Source organism: Folsomia candida, unplaced genomic scaffold (assembly GCF_002217175.1).
Source record: "Folsomia candida strain VU population unplaced genomic scaffold, ASM221717v1 Fcan01_Sc001, whole genome shotgun sequence".
In the NCBI taxonomy this organism is placed as follows: Eukaryota; Metazoa; Arthropoda; class Collembola; order Entomobryomorpha; family Isotomidae; genus Folsomia; species Folsomia candida.
In genome coordinates, this window is record NW_019091193.1 from 18691804 (window position 1) to 18697146 (window position 5343).

At 36.4% G+C, this 5343-nt stretch overlaps 1 long non-coding RNA gene across 1 annotated transcript; it reads right to left on the reverse strand.

Annotated features, from left to right (window-relative positions):
* Window positions 1-937: 937 nt before the first annotated feature.
* Window positions 938-1788, reverse strand: LOC118433354. Its single transcript, XR_004833337.1, has 2 exons — window positions 1273-1788; window positions 938-1180 (listed from the first exon to the last, which is right to left on the reverse strand). It is a non-coding gene; the product is annotated as an uncharacterized LOC118433354 (long non-coding RNA).
* Window positions 1789-5343: the final 3555 nt, after the last annotated feature.

A 5343-nucleotide genomic window follows, 5' to 3' on the forward strand; every position in this document is an offset into this window, starting at 1 on the left:
GTTGGTTATTTATGCAGTCATCCATTCTGTAAATTGATGACCATGCAGTAGATCCGAATTTTTAGCTCAACTCAACCAAAGAGAAGTTGACTTGAACCTTATAGCTGTAAGGCCTTTGTTTCAAGCAGGACATCATCAACATCATTGAAGCGATTATGTTACATAATGTACCAAATTATTTACCACATCATCATTCACCCATCACATCACATAAACTTATCACATTTACGTGATCATTATTAGGCATTTACTTTTAGTCACCTTGGACTGTAATGTAATGTCACGATTACTTTGATGTTGAGTGGACTCAATGGCGAAAGATTTGAGATACGGAAGGATCAGTCCTTCCGTCGCCTCTTTACTTTTTATTCCATCTCCATTTCCTTCTGTTGTACAATGTTGTTTTGTTATACTTAAGTTGAGGGAACCTTCCAAAAGACATCATTTCTCGTTTTATGTTCCATCACAAAAGAAAAGAGACGACGTCACCGTCACTGTGTGCACTATACTGGAAATACCTCTAGCAAGTATCGTTCTTTTTGGTTACATTAGGAGCTCTCAAGGCTCAAAAAATGAGCGAAATGAGCAATGAGCAGAAAAATAAAAAATCAGATTTTTCTGCTCAAACCTTGAACGTACCACTTTTTAATCGATCATAATTCTTGAGAATCGTGATCTGTATTTGTGGGAAGTTCAATTGTTTGTTTATCATTTTCATGGTTCTAAATTCAGTTTGATAATTACACAAAATGCCGAAAATAACTGAACGTCAAGAGATATTAGAATTTTTATCATTATGTGGTCTTAACATAATATAATGATACCACGCAATCCATGGGTGCAGGAGGGAGATGAAGTTTTTATTGATAACGAGGACAACAATGATGAAACTGTGCCAGTCTGTGAAAATATTGCAGGAGAATTAAAACGAACGGCATTATCTCAAATAATTCATTTTATGCAGCAGCAATAAACAGTTTTATAAATCTCATATTCAGGACTTAGATTTAAGAATTTCCAATTGAATTTTGAGTTCCAGTATTTTGTTTTCGGCTTCGCTAAGCTTCGCTGAATTTTCTCGTCCTTTCTCTAGATTTTTGTTTGCGCATTCCAGTTCTTTTAGTCGCAGCTCTTTGTCCATCTCGAACCTTTTCAAATCTAGTTCGTACTGCCGGTCGAGCTATAAAAATATAAAATTAGTTCTCAATACTTTTTGCTGTATTAAGGATATGGTCATACAAAATTACATGTTGATAACAAACCATCATTTACCTTAAACGCGGTATAATTGTCGACCACATACTGTGCCATTTCAATTTTTATATGTGGTGTCCAGCGAAAAGTCTTTGCCGTCTATCTCTGCAACGCTACGTTTTTTACGACAAATTACAGGATTTGCAACTTTTTCGACACTGGTACTCTAAACCTTGGTCTTGGGACCCATAATGATAAAGAATATGTTTTAGAAAACTTTGCTTAATTTTTAAATGAAAAATTTAAGTAAACAAACAGCTGATGTGCTGATGTGGAGCAGAATGAGCAGGATTATGAGAGAGAAAATCAACCCAAAACTCGATTTTTTTGTTGAGCAAGAAAATCTGATTTTGAGCGAAATCGCATGCGCACAGCCGAGCAAAAAAGATCAGAATGAGCGATGAGCAGAAAAATCTGATCTTTTTTAGAGCTTTGAGAGGACCTATTAGTTCAGTTACTCGGAATCTTCAGTATATTTTACGTTTTTATCAGTTGAAGCCTCAGCCCAGAGACTGTTTTTCCTCAACTATCTGAAAATGAGTGCCAAATTGAGTGCTGAGTTTGAATTTGAGATGATTTCAGTCTCAAAGTGCTCATAATGGTCATTCAATGATTGTTAGACGGTCTTCTAATGGAGTTTGTCATTTGCAGGAAAGCACACGGTAAATTCACCCATCCAGGTTCTCCATCCATACACACAAACACTTGACGGACTTGGCTTCATTTTGAAAGGATTCAAAGTCAAGGCCCACTTGACTTTGGTTTATGTCGTTTTAAGCCGATTGCTCCCATCACGCTGAAGGATGAATGAAAACGGAAACCTTTTGTGCCGTTTTTACATTTCCTCCAAAGGGAGCATGATCTCATGAATATCGATGACAATCGTTGAAAGGTGACCTGCACAAGCATTAGCGGGGTACAAATCCAAAATCCATATTGTAAAAATGGATTTATTTAAGTACCTACTCATAAATTCAAAGACAAATTATTTTATTATGCGCATTATTTTTGTCAATTTCTTAAAAAAATTATGAAATACGTTATAGCTTATTATGAGCATTGTGTACTTAGGATTATTATGCAGAAGCAGTTATGTAAGTATGCGATTTGCAGGCAGAATGGAAAATATATTTCACTTGACAGAATTTATACGGGTTTGATTTCGTCATATTTATGTATATGCATCTTATGCCATTGCAAAGAGAAACTCGTCCTCCTCGGCATAAAATTCAGGAGATGAGTCAACCAAGCAGCACAAGGAGGATAACCGGTCCCTTGGAACACTTTTTGATTTTGATGAGCCTCACGGGAAATAAGTGGAAGAGATGAGTCAAGTACCACAACTTTGTTGACCAGGGTTGCTGATTATGCTCTTCGAATGTGAAACTGCTGCTCTTCGAGCCGACCAGAGTTGTACATAGTTTTATTCCGGAGACTAAATAATAGTTACCTATTTTTTGACAAAGGTCAAAAAATTGTACTTCATTATCACTGGTTTTTGATTTCCATACCTTTGAAAGTGTAATTGATTGAGAACCTTGAATAATATGACTCCTTCCAGCCCTGCTGCTGCGTAATTCCAGATTCTACGTATGGCCGCACATGTGAACACACGTTTGAAAAACTAGTTGGCAATCAAATCACAAAGTCCAGGAAGGCACATTTCAAATCTTAGCAGGATCATGCCAGGCAGCCAAGTAACCGTCAAAAGTATGATAAGATGGCAAGGTGGGTATAAGCTCCTCCGGATCGGATGAGAAGACTCGTCGACTCTCCTCTATTTTTTTGGCCTAGAAAGGCCCCCGCTGTTCTATTTTGTTGAAATGTCAACCCCCTGGCAATAAATCTTATTAAATGACTTGTCTAAAAATCAAACTCCTTCCTTCAAGCCCGCAAAAAGAAGCCAACTTGCACAACTGTCGAGGTACGTACATATACAGTCGTCATAATTCAAGTAAAATTAATATTAATACTTGCATACTCGCAATTTTATGGAAAACTGTAATGTGTAACAGAGTAATATGTAAGAACATAAGCCTTTTTCCCATTTCGCAAATCTGATTGAATCTTTCACTTCACATAAAAATTAATTTTCTCTACAAATGTGCATATGCCTTCTGTTCAATCGAACGACCCCTTCAGAAAGTACGGTATATGTTTGTTACGATAGTGAAAGTCGAGTAAAATTCAGGTCGTATGCTCTCTGCATCTCACTTTTTATTATGTACGTAGGACTGTAGGAGTAACACAAAGTTGCTCTTGACCTTGGAAATATGAAATATCTTTATTGCTCAAATGTCACGCTAAACGCTTACAAAGCTTCAATTCGTCGTAAAATGCACTAAGTTTTTTTTAGCCATAATAGAATGCAATGTTTGTCTCAAATAACTTGAGTTTCTCGTAAATGCAGCTCTCATCAGGAGTTCACTGCTGTAAAATGCGGAATTCCTGTGGTGACGACCATTCAGTTTTTTTGTTGTTCATTGCAATTCAACTATGAATTTGGTTCTTGGAGTTAAGAAATTAGTCCTGTTATGCAAAAAAAGCATTCACGAATTTAAACAAATAATTTTAAAAAGCTTTACGATTTGATATGTAAGGAATGTTGGTCGTAAACCTAGAACTTGCATATCAGAGTTTTCGACAGATTTCGACAGATTTCCATCAAAATCTCTCACTTTAAAAACTACCCCCTTTCTCGATAACCGCTCACGTAAACCAAAAATAAGTAAATTAAAATACACACGTTCGATTTATGAATGGAGTGAGAATGAATAGGCAACAATAGCTAATAGTATTTTGCAGCAGGAACATTTTGACATTTAGTCAAAACAGATGCATGAATACATATCGAGTACACTTTATAAGTTACGACAAATAAATGGAATCCTTTCTATTTTCCAATGCCCACAAACCCAAAACACAACAAAGCTACATCCTAGAGTTTAAATGCTACAGCCCAAACATGACCAGAATTCTTATTCCATTGAAGGAATCAAAATATTGCAAGCAAAGCCTTTTGCTTACGAATACGATGTTCGCTATTCGCTCTTTTCAAGCAACGACATGTAATTTCGACTTCCAACCCATTTCCGTCTCCCGTAAACCGCACACCATCAATGTCTCGGAAATAAATCTCCGTGAACCAAGGAGCAGGCAAAGTAAATGGTTTCAGAGGTGAAATTAAAACGGACCTTTATTACAATGGGCTGTGCCAGTCCATAGAAGAAGGCGGCATACGCAACAGTGGAGGTCAAATGTCACTTTGACATGAGATGCACAAACTTGAATCCCCTTCATGAAAATTGACATGTGTATTCTTGATTTGATGTCGGCACCAACACGAAGCGAATGGGCAAAGTGCATGAAAGTGCCTCTTTGTATTTGCTACATGTATCCGTGAGCTTTGCATGCTTATCTATGTACGTATGCTCAGGGTATATCGAGTAGCAAACCAAGTGGGCTAAATAACGACTAAAAACTAAAATATTAAATGCAATAATTGCATGCGAGTAAAACTACAAAAATTCTGATATGAATCTTACGACGAAGATTAGGAGAATTAAAATACTCATTTCTCATTAGCTTCATATTTGTATTCGGAAGGTATGACCAATTTAAACGACATTTTCTGGAATTATGGGCAATGCAGACAAGCAGGATTTTGCTATCAAATTAGAATCATGCTTATGTCAAGCATAACGGAAAAACAAAATTTAAAGTTTCCAAAGTTTAGCCAGACTATGTATACTTATTTAATTTACTACCTGTGTGTCCGCTGTGTATTTTCTGAGTGACTAATGTTCTGGACTAATTTCAATGAAGGTTTGGTGTCGTTAGAGGAGGTTAAAGTTTGCATCGTAAATTTGTCAAGGCATTGTACATGCATGCATTATTAAATAGTAAGGAAACATAAGCTGCAATTATAATTAGTGAACGTGATGGATTTAGATTAACTTTGAATTGACGTATAAACATGCGTATTCTTAAACCCAAAACCATGCTTTACTCACAAACATATCCAGACTTCAGAGAATACAATGTTATTCCTAATCTCAAATAGGAAGCTTGAGGTTATTATGGGTTTAC